The sequence below is a fragment of the Macrobrachium nipponense genome, chromosome 39, assembly GCF_015104395.2.
Source record: "Macrobrachium nipponense isolate FS-2020 chromosome 39, ASM1510439v2, whole genome shotgun sequence".
NCBI lineage: Eukaryota > Metazoa > Arthropoda > Malacostraca > Decapoda > Palaemonidae > Macrobrachium > Macrobrachium nipponense.
The window spans coordinates 58,895,240-58,914,602 of NC_061099.1; positions in this window are offsets into that span (position 1 = coordinate 58,895,240).

The window sequence follows — 19,363 nt, forward strand, 5'->3', positions numbered from 1 at the left end:
TAAATACCCAAAGCTTAGTAAATATCAAGACTCCGTGATTATAAAGGAAAGGACAAGGTCGAAATGAGTAGGAAATCTTAGGTATCTTGGCTCAACAGAAGCTGGTGTTGGAGATTTGGATGTAGAAACATCACAAAGAGTGCAGGCGGGAAGGAAAAACTGAAGAAAGATGTCAGATGCCTTGTGTAACTGCAAAATCAACGTAAAGGTTAAAGGAAGAGAGTATAAGAGAATAGTGAGATCAGCTTTGATATATGGAGCAGAAACATGGCCAGTTAAAAGAGTGAAAGAGAAGAAACCGGAGAGATGAAAATGCTTAGGTGGATGCGTGCAGTAATAAAAGTGTACAGGATCAAAAATAAAAAAATAAGAGGAACTACTGCCCTAGAACTATCAAAGAAGGCCCAGGAAAGAAGACTGCAGTGGTATGGCCATGAGATAAGAATGTGTGTCATGGTAATCGCTTTATAGCAAAGAATGATAAGTTAAAGGAAATGAAAATGCATCTTCTTCGAGTAGGTCTGCAGCAAGGATGCATCCGTGCACGTGTTGGAGGCGCCTATTCTCTTGATGGTTCGAGAATTGCCAGGTGGGATATGGAACTCAACAGGCGCCGACGAGTTGTTAGAATCGCCGCGTATTATGATGCAACATTTCGTCGAGATCCTTCTAAAAATTTCCTGTCGTCTCGGGAGTCTGTGACGTTCGCTGGTAAGCCCCGCCCCCAGATCGCCGTATATATATATATATGCCCTGAGGGAGTAAGAGCGATCATATCAGCAGAGAGATCAGTGAGAGATCATCAGAGAGAGATAAGAGGAGAAGGAAGAGACGAAAGATAAGAGAGGAAGAAGGCGCACGAGAGTTTGATCGGACTCGGGTCAAGTCGTCCAATTAGAGAGAGAGTGACAGAGATATTCCGACGTTGAGCAAGCTTTCAGAGGAGAAACGTCCTACAAGTCTGTTTTGAGGAGTAACCTGCCCTTCGAGTATCAAGAATAGACATTGCTTTCTGCAGTACGGAGTCAAGAAGACGTCCGAAGTTCTACAGATTTCCTTTTGTGAAGCCGTCGCTTCGAGCATTGATTTTCGACAACTGTAACACTGGCCAGCAAGTATTTCATTATGGCATTGTTTCCCCAGTTCACAGAAAGATTTTAATTTTTTTATGTAAATAGGAGCAACCATTCTGCATTTATCTTTGTTAGTAAGCTTGTAAATAAACGTTTGTGCTGTTTGTTTCTTTCTATATTCGTTTCCCGAGTTTCAACTGTTGGTGTTGAATTCTTTTTGTTTATTATGATTAAGAACCTGTAGCGGACCTCGGTGTCCGTGACAATGGGTGAGACATAAGTAGGGAGGAGAGTAACGCAGATGGAGGTGCCTGGTCGGAGAGCAAGAGGAGGACCGAAGAAGCGAAGGTGGGTGGATGTACTTGATGAAGATCTGAGAGATAAACAATTGTCAGAGGACGAAGTGTTTGACCGAGACACGAGACAGGTGGAAGAGAGCTGTCAAAAACATCTCCCCCAATAGAGGTGGGACAAGATGCAGACAAAGAAGAATATATATATATATATATATATATATATATATATATATATATATATATATATATATATATATATATATATAGATAGATAGATAGATAGATAGTAATAGATAGATATAAATATACGTACAACAGAATTCCATCTAATAAAAGGAGACCATAAAAACGCCAAAATATAGAAAGTAAGTACTATATTTCACAGACTGCTGTCTCTTTCCTACTGAAGAGAGAGACAGCAGTCTCTGAAATATAGTACTTACTCTCTATATTTTGGCGTTTTATGGGCTCCTTTCATTATATATATATATATATATATATATATATATATATATATATTTATATATATATTTGTATACATACATACATATATATATATATATATATATATATATATATAGACTATATATATATATATATATATATATATATATATATATATATATATATATATATATATATATATATAACTACTCCTAATCTATGCATAAACTGTTACTCATAAGTGCCATATAAATATTAAATATTATGGAGATGTACAAGTTAAAATTTTAATGATTTGTTGAATGAAAGTGATAAAAGAAAGGCATAGCTGCACTTTGCAACAGTGAGTAAACTTATTGTAGGATTAAGAATGCCTGTGTACAATACTGTTTAGGACGCTTGGATTGAAATTAAGTGTTGGAGGGTGAGAAGACTTTGGAAGCTGATAGGATTTCAAATGAGATACTCTGAGGAAGTGGCGACAGCCTGAAAGGCTGACAAAGGCGTGTAACGTATGTCTGGATGAAGGAATGGTTCTAAAGGAATGGGTTAGTGAGATCATTGTTGTTTATTGTAAAGGTAATAGTGACAGAGGATACTAAGAATTACAGGTTCAAACGTTACTTGGTACACCATTGAAATGCATGGTAAGATTCTAACTAATAAAGTGAGACAGATGGCAGGGAGGGACAGAGGAAGACTAGTGTGGGTACATACAACGAAGAGGGTCTGTAGATGAAGTTTTTGTAATAAAGCAGTCATGTGAAATTTTGAGAATAAAGGAAAAGAGCGGTACAAAGCAAACGCCTAAAAGAATCTTATGCAAGTATCACTGGAGATGCATCATGGGGGTGTTGTGGATGTACTGTATAGAAGATGCGGCATTGAGAGCGATAAAAAATCTCCATGATGGAAATGAAACCCATAGAATGCGTCGATGACAGTCACTAAGTATGAGTAAAACTGTCCGACGCAAGGATATATTAATGTCTCAATTGCTTCTAATAGCTTTAGGGAAGGGATAACACAACAGGTCTGATAAAGGACTCGTAGGTGCAAAGGTTCTGAATAAAGAAATGGGCTGTAAATGGAGAGTGGAATAGTTGATGTACTAATATGATACAGTAATGACTGGGGAGAGTGAAGAAAAACTGCAAGATCTAGTGAAATGGTTTGAAACTACTTGCAATATGAGAGAATTGCAAATGAATGTGGTCAAGAGTAAGATTGTAGGGGTAAATTAAGAAAATGGAACGAGTGTTAATACGGAGGTGGAAGTAAGCAAATGGTAGATTCATATAGGTGTGTAGGAGTAAACGCAATGCTTAATGATAGTGTAAAAGAACAGGTGAGTCACAGAGTAAGTGAAGCCAAAGAGGTGGCAGGGTGTGTGCAAAAGAACATGATTAAATTGCAGTGTCTATGGAGCCAAAGGTTCTGTTGAACCAACTTTCCTTTATAGAAATGAAGTGCGGATGTTGAATGTAAATGAAAAGAAGAAGGTTAAAACTGTTGAAGTACATTATTTGCACAGTATATGTGGTGTAAGAAGAAATGAAAGGGAGAGCAATGTGGTGATTCATGGAGCTGGTAAAGAGGATAACATGGGTAAAAGGACTGATCTTTTGAGATGGTTCCGTCATGCAGAACAAATGGAAGAAAAGAGACTGGCGTGAAGTGTATAATTCTGAAATGGTACAAGGTAAGAGGACAAGAAGGCCCATTTATCATGTGTTGGACAATAAGTGGAGAGTTACTGGACGAGAAGTCCCTTAATATCCGATAAAAATGAAAAATGCAAGTAAAACAGAGATGAATCACGCAGTGTGTTTGACGTACTGATGGTGAGCTTTCTGGTTATCAATGTGGCAATAATCGTTGCATTATTTTTTCTCAGAAGCCCCCTATTTGTGAAATGGTTTCACATTCGTATATGTACATGTATATATATATATATATATTATATATATATAGTTATATTATATATATATACATACTATATATAATATATTATATGTTATATATATATATATATATATATATATATATATATATATATTATATATATATATATATTCTCTTGATAGTGAATATGAGCATCGGAGAGACAATATATATATATATATATATATATATATATATATATATATATATATATATATATATATATATAAAGTCTCTAGGATGCTCATATGAGCATTTTCTCTCTTGTTCTCTTCCTTGAATATTCCATTCCACTCTGCTATTCTCTATCAAGAACACACACACACACACACACTTGCACACTCGCACACTCACGCATTCCTCGAACAAGAAGAACCACTGTTTACCCGGCCTGTTTCCAATGCCGTTTCATAACCAAGCGGCCCATTCTGAATTTTTCTCTTACTTTTTTTTATTTTATTCATTTATTCTATTCCTTTATTTTTATTCGATTTTTTTTGGAGCGCACTTACTGAAAAGCGAACGCTCTCTATCTCCGAAAGCTTATGATGGTACGAACGGAATTTTTTACTTTGTGGAGTGCGAAAGGAAATTGTAGAACTCTGAGAGAATTGCGTCCAAGAGGGAATAATTTTACAATTCAGAAAAAGGTGGGGAAGGAGGGGTTGCGTTTGGCTTGGAGTAGGTGGGTGGGGTGGGTGGGGGTTAATGTCAGGGGTAGGAGACTGGTGGGAAGTGGTTCGGTTAGAGCCAGTGAGAAGAACACGTCAAGACCCCCACTTTTTTTTTTTTTTTTTTTTTTAAAGAGTATTTGACATGCAATCTGTGAATCACCTAAGGTTATATTGAATGGAGGCATATTGCCACGTCTTCTATGTCTATTACGCTTGTTGTAATGTACGTCGTAATGCATAAATGTTTTCAACATACGTTCATACTAAGCACATATTGAACATGTATGCATATGCAGACATGTGTGCATCCATCATACTGTGCATTACACATATTGATCAAATTACAAATATATTTTTTCACTGTCACACTGACACGCACGTGTATAGTATTTATGTATGTATGATATATATATATATATATATATATATATATATATATATATATATATATATATATATATATATATATATACACATATTTACCATATCTTTGTGTATATGTGTGTGGGCGTTATATTTATTTACGTGCATGCGTTCGCGCCTAGAATGTCCACTCAAGGAATGTCTCCGTACTATATCACCAAGTGTCAGGTCGCTGGAATGTCGCCACCTTTTTCTACAGCTCATATCAAATGCCCTCCCGACACCGGGCCTGCAAACTCTTTTCCTCTGACACTTACTCCGCCTTCTTTCTACGACCACCACTTCACACCACGCCTACTTGGATTCGAAACTCCTCCTTCTCAACCCCCACCCCCCCCACAAAAGAAGTCTCTCCAATGAGTTGCTTGCAACGTGATGCGAGGAATGTGAGCGTATATGCTGGAGTTGGAGGATTGGGGAGGGGGTAGGAAGACCGGCGCCGCCGAGGACGAGGTCCGAGGCAGTATGGGGTGGGATGGGGTGAGCGGATGGCCCGCTAGCTTCTAAATTTATCGAAACAAATCAAGGACAACCTCCTTACACGAGGAGCTTCTCTGCGTATTAACCCACGCCAATTATACAAAATGAACAAGTCGTTTGCGCACAAAACTGAAGACAAGGATTCCTCGAAGACCTCTGAGGATACATGGAGTCCTTGAGGACCGAGAACTCAGTACATTTATCAAATTTCTTCATGCATCTTTGGCATGAATATATACGGGAAAGATCAGAATCCCCGACATTCTGACAATAAAAGCACAAAGGTGATGATCATTTGCAAAAGACACTTCTTAGAAGGCCAATTTCACTGATCGAATCTTATGATGCATTTTCACCTAAGTATACTCTCACCCAACCACATGAATACAAAAGGGCTGCCAAGGACGATGCAATCCTCATAAAGTTTTTAAAGAGAAACCTATTAATTATTCTTCACATAAGTATACAGGATGTATTCAAAGGTATAGGAATACTTTATTTGTTTCGAATTAGCTACACATGAACAAATACATTTCATACACAGTATAATTACAATACATATATATACATATATGTATTGTATATATATATTTATATATATATATATATATATATATATATATATATATATGTATATAAATATGTGTGTGTGTCTCTGTTTATGTATTATGCAGTGTGTACCAAAATCAGCCATGAATCCCATGCTAATCGAGAAGCCTTACACAAGGAGCTCTGCCCAGTGAACAATTTTGTGTATGTACACCAGTGATCTTAACAAAGTGTAAAAAGCCAAGAAATGGTGTCATAATTGAAAGCAATGCAATATATCGACAGCTGATTGATTCGGTATATATTGGGCTTTGGCCGTCATTCTGGCGGTCACGGTCACTATATACTTGTGTGATGGAAACCGAGATCCAAAATTGAAGAAGTGGTATTAATAATTATATGAACTAAAAGTCATGAACGAAGACATAAAGTAAACTATGCACACACAAAGATACACACACATTATATATATATATATATAAAGTATATGTGTATGTATGTATATGTAAATATATATGTATATACATATATATACATATATGTATATTCTTTTTTTTTTTATTAGCCACAATTTTTTGGTTTGGAATGCGACCAAAAATCCTTGAATCCGAAAAGAGGAACAGATGAAGAACAACTCATGTACAATAGGTTAGAGTGAGGAGAGATATTATTCCCCCGAAAAATGAAGTGGTTGTGGCAATCATCTCACTAGTTAGGGAATTAGTTCTGTTTTCTGTCTAAAACAAAACGATACATATACACATTCAGTCACAAACCTGAAGTGCCTCTGATGGCATTCTATAGTGGGCTGCAGCCGAGATCGAGAATAGCCTAACCATATCAACCTCATCCGAAAATACTTGAAGATAAAAATTATGAAGTCACTGCCATATGTATATATGTATAAACCTCTTATGTAGAGCTTTGAACTCCCGCACTCACTGTTCGACTCCAGTCTGTCTTGCAAGTACTCTTTTTTGAGTTCCTGGGTATCAAGACCCTCCATCTTAAACATCTTTTACTCCATCTGTCTAGCGCTGTCTAAGTCTTCCTCTCCTGTCCTCCACATGGCCAAGCCAGCTTAAACAGCACTCTGATCTATCTTTCCGCACATGCTAAATATTTTACTACTTGCATATATATATATATATATATATATATATATATATATATATATATATATATATATATATATATATGACTGGTAAAAATGTTCTGTTATAACAGAATTCCATTTAATAAAAGGAGCCATAAAAACACCAAAATATATAGAGAGAAATACTATATTTCAGAGATGCTGTCTCCCTCTTCAGGGAGACAGCATATAGTATTTCTCTCTATATATTTTGGTGTTTTTATGGGCTCCTTTATTATATATATATATATATATATATATATATATATATGTATATATAATTATATATATATATATCTATATTATATATATATAAAATAAATAAACATATATAAATATATTTACCTCTTGCCACCTTGCCCTAGAAGAGTTCGTATACTAGGTTTTAAGTTATAATTTCCCAGCACATGGTAGTCAACACAACAGTCGCCTAACTACTCGATACATCATTCAATGAGTGGATCAAGTGGGTCATAATAACCCAACAGAGCTTGCCCATTCCACCGCCTTCGCCAAGGAGTCGAACTTGGGTCATCGAACGCAGTAACCGGGAATATTACCAATCATACAACAAGGCCTACGATATATGTACGAGTGCAGATCACAAAGAAGCAATAAAAAAAAAGAAAAAAAAAAAACACACAGACGGATGATAGAGCAGAACAAATTTTCTTGGAGTATCAACATAAAGGTTTAACTCTAATTTACACCTTTGTCTGAATAATAAATTTCAAAATTATTTTGCATACAATACCAAAAGAAATCATCATGTCCATTAAAACCAATTAATGTGTACTTTGATTACAATTAAAGAAATATATAATAAGCAAATACTATGAAGAAAAAAATACCCTTGTTTTCTTGAAAAAATTGGTACATACATCTTCATCTTGAAAAGGCGTAATTCATCATAATTCAAAATGAAATTCACACCTCAATTTTGCTTCTCGATAATGACGTTATCAAAGATAATGTGTGATAATTCACTTATTTCTTAAGCTAGAAAAGCTTTTATCCTGCACAAGAAATATTTCGACATGAGCAGAAAAGTCTTAAGAAACAGAGGTCGAGTTGGAGATGTAAGAGGCATGTCTTCGATCATCTGGGCATGTTTTAAAGTGGGGGAAGGATGCCGCACTCAATAAGGGCAAGAAAGGGACCCCAGAGTCGAGGAGTGAGGTGAAAAGACAGAAAGGCTGAGAGGATCTGCGCTGCGACAGAAAGCTGCGATGAAATGGAAGCCTTTGCAGACGATACGTTTGGTGAGGTGACCACTTTTTTTTTTTTTTTTTTTGTGGAGTCGTGTTAAAAGACCGGAAAGAAGCAGCAGTAGAAGACTTTAAGTTTGTAAAGTAAAATCAATTTTCCTCAAGATGATGAAGGGGTTAGCTGCGATATTGATAAAATAGAAAAAGACATTTATGCTGATCCAGAGGAACTATCTGCCATACTTCAGAGAAATAAAGGCACAACAGTCATCATCTCGAAAATAAAGAGATTTACCTCATTTTTTCTGACAAAGAAAAAAGACTGAAGGATACATCATCTATTCCCTTAAAATAAAAGGACAATATCTTTACTTTGAGAAAGTCAGTCACCTTCCACTCAATTATTATTATTATTATTATTATAATTATTATTATTTTTTTCTTTTTGCTCTATCGCAGTCCTCCAATTCGACTGGGTGGTATTTATAGTGTGGGGCTCCGGGTTGCATCCTGCCTCCTTAGGAGTCCATCACTTTTCTTACTATGTGTGCCGTTTCTAGGATCACACTCTTCTGCATGAGTCCTGGAGCTACTTCAGCCTCTAGGTTTTCTAGATTCCTTTTCAGGGATCTTGGGATCGTGCCTAGTGCTCCTATGATTATGGATACGATTTCCACTGGCATATCCCATATCCTTCTTATTTCTATTTTCAGATCTTGATACTTATCCATTTTTTCCCTCTCTTTCTCTTCAACTCCGGTGTCCCATGGTATTGCGACATCAATGAGTGATACTTTCTTCTTGACTTTGTCAATCAACGTCACGTCTGGTCTGTTTGCAAGTATCACCCTATCCGTTCTGATACCATAGTCCCAGAGGATCTTTGCCTGATCGTTTTCTATCACTCCCTCAGGTTGGTGCTCGTACCACTTATTACTGCAAGGTAGCTGATGTTTCTTGCACAGGCTCCAGTGGAGGGCTTTTGCCACTGAATCATGCCTCTTTTTGTACTGGTTCTGTGCAAGTGCCGGGTATTCGCTTGCTATGTGGTTTATGGTTTCATTTTTCGTATTGCACTTCCTACAAATGGGAGAGATGTTATTTCCGTCTATCGTTCTTTGAATATATCTGGTTCTTAGGGCCTGATCTTGTGCCGCTGTTATCATTCCTTCAGTTTCCTTCTTTAGCTCTCCCCTCTGTAGCCATTGCCATGTGTCATCGCTGGCTAGTTCTTTAGTCTGTCCCATGTATTGTCCGTGCATTGGTTTGTTGTGCCAGTCCTCTGTTCTGTCTGCCATTCTCCTGTCTCTGTATATTTTCGGGTCTTCGTCTACTTTTATTAGCCCTTCTTCCCATGCACTCTTTAGCCACTCGTCTTCACTGGTTTTCAGATATTATTATTATTATTATTATTATTATTATTATTATTATTATTATTATTATTATTATTATTATTATTCAGTAGATGGAAACCATTCATATGGAACAAACCCACTGTGCCCATTGACTTGAAATTCAAGCTTCCAAAGAATATGGCGTTCATTATGGAGAAGCAGGAGGAATTAAAGGGAAATACAGAAAATAAAGATGTCACTTATTAAAAATCAAACAAATATAATAGATACATAAATAAAATTGTATTAAAATGCAAGAAGAATAGTATCAGGGTAGTAATGCATTGCATTTCAGGTTGAACTTCTGAAGTTCCAATTACACGACATGCTTGGGAACCTGTTCCATAGTCCAACGGTGTGAGGAACAAAGTACCTCTGGTACTGAGAAGTTCGACAGCGAAATAACGACACAACTAAATAGAGCTCATTCCCAATTATTACAGGGTGTTCACTCGCATTTCCATTTGAAATATGACGTACATCCTATTACCGACAAAAGATACATCTTCCATTTTCGCAAACTGGATGAAACCTGCCGCCTGCATCTTTATGGCAGCATACACACACACACACACACACACACACACATACACACACACTGTCCTTTATTTCGCTGCAAACAAGGAAATACGATCGATCCTCCAAATTAAACAATTAGTTCTCTTACATATACCGTACGGGACAATGGCTAAAAAATGGATTTGAGATCATTTGTAATACGAGTCCGCCCATTTGGACACGTTGTCAGGTTCTCTGTGTTGGCTTTGAGGTGCGTTCATTTGAGTGGACTGATGTGCGTCATTTTTTGGTTGATTCTTAATCTGTACTGACTGGAAGGCCAGTTCCTTTAGGTTGCTTATTTGGTATGCGTTAATTTGTGTTGGTTGCTAGGCGCATTCATTTTGGGTTGATTGCATGTACGTTGATCTGTGTTCATGATAAGGCGTACTCGCTTGATTTGGGCGTTTGGTACATTAATCTCAATTGATTACAAGATGCATTCTTCTGAGCTGGGGGTTTGTTGACTTAATCTAGGCTTATTGTAAAGTACGACAATTGGAAAGTGAATTTCACTGACTTGACTTTTGGTAAAATGTCATATCAAAAGATGCAACTATTTGCGTTGATTCTTTGTTGCATTAATCCTACTCAATAGCAAAGTATTTCATTTACGGATATTGTTTGGTATGCTTATTTGGTCTGATTGTAAAAAGCACATACATAGGATGACTGCTTATTACTGCACTCCATTTAGTTTTTTTGCTGTCAGTCTTTTATTGTAATATAAATATATATATATATATATATATATATATATATATATATATATATATATATATATATATATATATATATAGATATATATATATATATATATCTGGACTTATTGTTCGACTCTTCTCCTTCCCGGAATGTTTGTCACATTAAGCTACGTTGACTTCAATAGTTATTGAGGAAGACTGTTGTTGGTATCTTAATAATCTGGATTGAGTTTAGATGAGTTTCCGTAGGTTAACGGGATTGATTGTTTGATAAGCTGGCTCATTGTAAAGTGGCATTCATTGGGAAGGATTGTTTGTTCTACTGATCTGCGGTCATTTATCTACGTTGATAGCGACGTGCGTTTGACGTTTCCTTTATCGATTGAAAGTTTATTTTGGCTGATTGTTCGGTGCATTCATTCGGGCTGCATGTGTGGTCAGGTCGGTGGATTGTGTGTCACTTTACCTACGTCTATTGTCAGTGATTAAATTAATCTCGTTTCATTCAAGGCTTTGGTAAGATGCGTTCACCTAAATGGATTGAGTACCGTCTCCATTTGGTGTAATTTTGAGGCGAGCTTACTTACTGCTTTCATTTAGATTGGATGGAAGATCCACCCATTCGAACTGACGTATTGGTGGCATAGTGATTGACCTTAATTGCATTTTTAAAATTCGAATTGAGATTGTTGATAGAAGTGCGTTCTGCAACCATTTTGGTTTCTTGAAGAGGTGCGTTCATCTGGGTTTATTGAGGCGGGTTAATTATGTAAATTGTTTTGAGGCAGCCCTCTTTGTTAGAGGTGCGTTCATTGATTTTCATTGTAAGGAGCGTTCGGTTGGGTTCATTGGGAGGCGCATTCGTTTCGGCTGAGTTGTGGCCATTGCTGCATTCCCATAAATAATCTATGAAGCATTATAGCTACCTTAGGACTCGAGTCTCTCAGGTCTTGTGCAATACCTCACCTGCTTCATACTCATGTTAATAATAAATACCCACCTCGCGTTTCCTCCTTTTCTTTTTACGTGTGCGTGTGTGCGTGCGTGTGCTTGTGAGCTGAGACACTGTCAAGCGGTCAATAAGGTATGAGTGAGTTCTGATCTGCTCGATTGGCTCTTTTTCAACCGTGCATTTTTTTTTCTTTTAATTCAATGTCCTTCTACGTCTTTATTACATTTTGCTGTTTGACTATCGTGTCCTCGTCAGTTTTTCATTACTCCTGATGATTTCCCTTCTCTTTCTCTTTTTTATTCCTTTAATGGATTCTAATCCTCCTTTTTCACTTTCCCAATTCAGATCTTATCCGGGATCCTGCTTTCCTTAAATCTTTTCTGTCTCTTCATTCCTGGTTCCTGGCAACCGCTCGCCTCATGCTTTCCCCCTCTTTCCTCGGCATTTACTTTATTCCTTCACAAACGTTTTTTCCCTCGCGGGAGTGAGTTTTCCTTACTTTTGTGTTTTTCTTCAGTTTATTTCTACTTTTCTAAGTCACAGCTTTTCCACAGAAGGTAGATCTACATTGTTTTTTTTTTTCTCTCTCTCTTACATATGTTCTTCCTTATCGATTTTCTCCATTGCTTTTATCTTTATGCGTTTCGTTACAGAATCAAATACAGTCATCATATCCATTAAACACATTAACTCTCTCCTGGACTTCTAATAATTTCGCAGTTAATCATTTTCATTTTAATCTTTCTGTCCAATTTTTTAAACCATCTATGTATCTCTTGTGCCTGTATCTTATGCCAATGCTAATTGTTTTCCAATACTCGATAAATTATAAGGACATTAGACTGAAGCTGACTGATTCATCTTATGGTATTAGTTGTGACGCCAGATAACTCACAATCAATCAATCAATCATCTTATGGTACAACATAATATGTTGCTACCCCCAATTTCGGTCAAATGACATGGCCTAACGCAAAAACTCTTAGACAAATGTTTTAATCTAAAAAAGCCTCGCTTGCTTGAATGTTCTAATCAGAGTTTTCTCTTTCTATTTTATACTGGCTTTAAAATCACTCTCTGGCATTAATCTAAAGAGGCCAAGTAATGACTCCTTCCTAAATCACACTATTCCTCCATTACTTCTGTTTGCTGCTAATGTAGATTTTTCTGCACTAGTTAGTGGGGCCCGGTACCCGGGCGGAGAGGCCGGGTGCCACGGCCCCAGACGATGTGACTGTACTCTAAAGTAACAGTTATCTAACACAGGTGTGTTTTTTTGCCGAGCTAACGCTCGAACTTTTTATTTCCTTTTCTTGTTATTTCCCATGTTGTTGTACCTGCCCTACTTGTCAGAACATAAGAATTCACAATTCAATGTTTACCGTAAACTACCAACCGAGTGGTAGTTTTCCCGGATGTAATTTTAATCCGTATCTTACCATATTCAGCAACGATTTGAAAATGACTTGGTCTTGTTAGTTAGGTATTCACTGAGTAGAGAAAGACCCTCTCTCCTTCATCCCGCTTTAGCCCCTTATGCTGATAAATTGGTCCGTCAGCTGCTAAGCACTTACGAGGGATTCCACACTGGTGAAAAGTGCATACAGACAGACAGACCAAACTACTGCTTTTTGTAGTTAGATTCTAAGAACCATATCTTACTGGTGTACTCTTTGGAGATTAGCAACCGGCCGACAGTTTGGTGACTGTTTCCGTGCTTCCACTGTCAGGCTTTGGGATCCTTAACCTTAAATTCTAGAATCATGTAAATTTCTTAAAGACTGCATAAATCAACTGGAGTACGACATAAATTATTGAAGGATTTCCGCATAACTATCCCTGCGACATCTTCGGAACTAAGTGTTCTGGCAAGGGGACCGAGAGTCCTAGGGGGACAGAGGGACCCGGGTGGAGAGATTGGTGTGACTAATTACTGATTTAGACATTTTAAATATTGGGGGTTTAACTGAGTTAGTTAGTCTGTGAGACTTGAGTTATTATCTTTCCATTGTTAAATAAATGTTATATTTTTCCATATTTATACTCTCATTTGATGACCTGTTAGAATGGAGAGAGAGAGAGAGAGAGGAACGAAGGCTATGCCAGCGGTCGCTTTAGAGAGAGAAGAGAGAGAGATAGAGAGAGAGCGAGAGAGAGAGAGGAGGGAGATTGAATGTATCAGTTTGCCTACCGCTTTGGTTTCACGCATACCAAATAAATACGGGATTCTTATCTCGTAATAGTGGTGGCAGCGATTTAAGGGGCTTTTATGTATTTTTTAAGCTGCAGGTATGCTAACGAAGAGACAGGTGGCCTGTTAAACAGGGGTTATGATCATGTCACAGACATAATACTTAGCGGTGGTTTTCGAACGACAAAGCCTTTTGTGGGATTGGGAAAATTGTTAATATGTTAGATTTCAGTTGTTAAGTGAAAGGGGTAGAGAAATATCCATCCGTGAGGATGTGGTGCTGAGGGAAAGAAATTGTATTAGGGTCATCAAATTCGCCCGTACCGAGACGCTCTAAGGCGTGAGTGACTCAGTCTGGCTTGTGAGTGAAAAATCGGCAAGTGCCTTCTCGCCGAGCGCGTTTGCGTCGTGCCAATGAGATTCGCGTGTTTGTAATTACACAGATTCCGGGGTGGTTTTCTCTCATTTGAAGATGTAAGTGTTACGTTATTGTTTTTTGACTTTGTGCATGAGTCATTTTTGAAGTTAAAGAGGCAGTTCACAGTACCATTTTTTTTCTCGTGGGAGTAGAATGTGATGTGTTTTTTCTTTTATTAGCGGATGTTTAAAAGAGACGCATTCGTCTTTGTTTAGTGTATACGTGTGTATGAATATTTTTCATGCATGCGAAACTGTGCTTGGATTGCATTTTTTGCTTGGAGACAGAGCGCCCAGTCGTTCTTGCGGGCTCAGTACTTTTTGCAAGAGGAAGGCGACTGATGGCCTGCCTCGGAGGTATTGCAAGGGGAGGGTACTGGCCTGCCTCGGGGACACTGCTTACCAGGGGGGGGGGGTGGGGGGGGGGGGGGTAGGGGGGAAGGGGGGTTACTCAGACACTGTTCAGGAGGGTGGTCTATCGCTCAGTGGAGGGTGAAACTCTTTTTTTTTCTGAGTGAACTACTTCTTTTTTTCTCTTTGTTGGGGTACTGGGAGACGAGTTTGCCCTTGACAATTAATGCCACAGGACATCAGCTGATTGATTAGTTGATGATATGATATGCCCGTAGGGTCTTTTTTTTTTTTTTTTTTAGAAAAGAGATTTTCTTTCTCTTGGATGAAGAGAAAAGGTAAAATAAGAAAGATTTTCTTTCTCTTGAATGAAAGAGAAAAGAAAAATGAAATGCATTGTATGTGCGTAAGTTTTCCTTATGCTTTGGAAGGCACAAATATAATGGGGACGCAGAGATTATTATTATTTTTATTGTATTGGAGTGATTGCTTTAAAAGTGATGCCCTGTGATTGATTACTGATGATGATTGATGATGATACCCGGGAGTGGTAATGGGGTTGTGTGTGCCTGGTGGTGTGTGGGTGCCTCGCGTTGTGTTGCTGTATACTGGGGGAATTGCACCCTTACTTGAGATCTTGGCAGGAGAATTATTACTATGGAGAATTATTGTTATTATTAAAAATTATTATCATTACTTGAGATGTTTTACGGGAGGGTTACTTAAGTAGAATTATCATTACTTGAGACATATTTACAGAGATTTAAAGATATTTATGAGATTATTTTAATAATTTATTACAAGAATAATTATATTTATGGGAGATTATTTTATAATTATTACAGATAATTATATTATGGAGAATTATTACAATGAATTATGGGAGAAGTTTTGTGGTTAATTATTTATTGAGTTTTTATGACTTTAGAGAATATATCACTAATTCATGAGTGATGAATCTGGCCGAGTTCTGGTGAATCTTGTGCTGAATCTTGCTGAACTTTTTGTGAATTTTGTGCTGAATCTTTGGAGAATGGACAAGCATTAACATTAGTAATGTTTTTTATACTAATATAAGTGATTTTGATGATAGCAATTTTAGTGATACTGCTGATAATGATACGTCTGATACTGATTTTTTTATATACTAATACGTGGGTGCTGTAATGCTATCAAGGGTGGTGACATTTTTTTTGAATTTGGGAGGAACTAACAACACATTTTTTTCTGTTTTATGAGTTCAGCAGGTAATTGCTTGATGTATTTGTGAGTCATGGGGATAGTTCACACTAACGTTGATTTTTCTTTTATGTTCCAGAAATTGTGAGTTTCTTGCGCAATACCTTTGTTGTATTTGTGACAACTTTGCCAGAGATAGGAAACTTGGCTAAGTTTGCTAGTGGCCTATGTCGTAGTGCATATGGAGAAGTCTTGGCTTAGACACTTTGAATTTGGAGTTTTGTTATAATGAGTTGTTGCACATTGGTGATTTTTTCTAGAATTTCCCAGGCAATTTTTATTTGCCGAGTTTTTGCCCTTTTTCAGCAATTATGCTAAGGAAAGAGTTTATAGTTTTTGACTATAACATTGAGTTATTCTCTGGAGAATTGGAGGTATATTATTTTGGAGTTATAGTTTGAGATATAATATATTGGAGATATATTTTGGCCATTTGATATTTGCCTATGGTGGTGAGAGCTATGTTTAGTTTAATTATTTTGCAGCCCTTTTTGTTGCAAATGGAGACACATTTTTGAGGATATATATGGGGCAATATTTGTGTGTGGATCAGCTAGATGCTTTGAGTGCATATTTTTTTGGAGATGGGATTTCATTTTTGATTATCCTGCTTGGAGATATATTCTTTGGAGACTCATTTTATTCCACTTGGAATTATTGGTGAAATAGAGGTAAGTATTTTGTATTTGCCGAAACAGAGGTGAATATTTTTTATTCCTGGAGTGGTGGTTTTTTTTATTAACACATGGTTATCGGGGAAATAAGAGGGAATATGGTGGTGTGGTTATTAATTAAATGGAGGAAATATTTTTATCACCAGAGTGGTTTTATTATTAACCCTCTTACGCCGATTGGACGTATTAAACGTCGAGTCAAAATGTCTCCCGTATGCTGATTGGACGTATCATACGTCGGCTCAAAAAAGTTTTTTTAAAAATTCGCGGAAAAATACTTATAGGCCTACCAGCCGAAAACTTTTGTATCGCGCTCCTTGGGGGATGCTGGGAGTTCACGGATCAAGGCATTGTTTTTTTGTTTACAATCGCTACGCATGCGCGCAAGCGCGAATTTCTTTCTTATCACACTAAAAAGTATCAGTGACACATCTCGGAAATTATTTCGTCACTTTGACATAATTTTTGCACCCTTTTAAATTATCCTTTACATGAAGTATTATATATGAAAATGTGCGCAATTTCATGTAAAATACAAAAAAAAATACTCATGATTGTAGCTTTTATCAGTTTTGAGATATTTTCATATAAATAACGATAAGTGCAAAAATTTCAACCTTCAGTCAACTTTGACTCTACAGAAATGGTCGAGGAAACGCAATTGTAAGCTAAAATTCTTATATTATAGTAATATTCAAACCATTTGCCTTCATTTTGCAACAAATTGGACGTCTCTAGCACAATATTTCGATTATGGTGAATTTATGAAAAAACGTTTTTCCTTACGTTCGTGCGATAACTCTTCCAATAAATTTTTCGTGCGATTGTCCTAATGTTTGCACCCTTTTAAATTTGCCGTTACATAAAGTTTATATATGGTAAATGTGCGCAATTTCATGCACAATACAACAAAAAACAACCCATGGTTGTAGCTTTTATCAGTTTTGAAAGAAATATTTTCATATAAATAACGTTAAGTGCAAAGATTTCAACTTTCGGTCAACTTTGACTCTACCGAAATGGTCGAAAAACGCAATTGTAAGCTAAAACTCTTATATTCTAGTAATATTCAATCATTTACCTTCATTTTGCAACGGCTTGGAAGTCTCTAGCACAATATTTCGATTTATGGTGAATTTATGAAAAAAAAAAAAAAAACATTTGCCTTACGTTCGCGCGATAAAACTCTTCCGAAAAAATCAGAATTTTTTGTGCGATTGTCGAAATGTTTGCACCATTTAAAATTAGCTGTTACATAAAGTTTTTATATATGAAAATGTGCGCAATTTCATGTAGAATACAACTAAAAATTGAAGGTTGTAGCTTTTCTCTTTATTTGAAATATTTGCATATAAATCACGATAAATAGAAAAAAACCACGTTCGGTCAAATTTGACTCTACCGAAATAGTTGAAAAACGCAATTGTAAGCTAAAACTCTTAGGGCCTAGTAATATTCCGTCATTTTTCTTAATTTTGAAACAAATTTGAAGTCTCTAAAACAATATTGTGATTTATTGTGAATTTTTGAAAAATATATTTACCTTCACTACGCGCGCCGATTTGCGGCCGCAAGTCTCCGAAATACGTACATCGCATTATCCTAATATTTGCTCCTTTTTTCATATTAGCCTTTTTATAGAGTTTCATATATCAAAATGTGCGCAAAATTCATGAAAAATACAATAAATAATAATTGAAGGTTGTAGCTTTTTCCATCTCCGAAATATGTGCATATAAAAAAAAACCAATATATATAAAAAATTCGACATTCGGTCAAATTTTAACTCGTCCGAAATGGTCGAAATCTGAAATTCTAATCTAAAACTCTTACAGTATCGTAATATTCAATCATGTCTTAATTTTGAAACAAATTGGAAGTCTCTAGAGAAATATTTTAGAATTACGGTGAATTTTTGAAAATAACATTTTTTTACGTCCGCACGCTTTACGAATTCGTACATCATTTGTGATAATATTTTTCCGGTGTTGGATTTTATTGTTTTACTATGTATTATATATCAAAAAGGATTGCAATTTAGTGTACAATACAAAAAAAAAAGTAACTCGTTAGCTTTGACCGTTTTTTGCACAGCGGGATTGAATACAATTATCTATGAATTTTTTTTTTCGCTACCATATATCGCATTATTTACATATGATAATTATTTTTCATTTCTGATGATTGCATACTAAACTTCAGGCAATGGAAAAAAAAATGAGCCAAAAATGAACTCTTAATCCTCAAAACTAAGCGCGCTGTGATTTTTTGAAAAAATTATTTTTTCCGCTTCCATGCTCACTCCAAACGGCGCCGGCATACAGGAGAGATTTTGATTTTTAGGGCTTCGGCGTAAGAGGGTTAATATGGTGATATATATATATATATATACATATATATATATGGAGGTGGAACTGTTCTTTGGCGGGTGACCTTTTTTTGTGGTTATGATTTTTTGAGTTGAATTCCAGGAATTTTTTCTAGCCAAGAGAAGAGTTCTGTGATTCTTTCTTTTTGGTTTCGTGACTAATTGGAGGCGAGTGGCATTACTGCATTGTGGTCCTATGGAGATGTTGTGCATTTTTTATGCTCACAAGTGTGTTATTTTTAGAGGCATATAATTGCTGCATTACGAGTTTATCGTAGTTTTTTCTTTT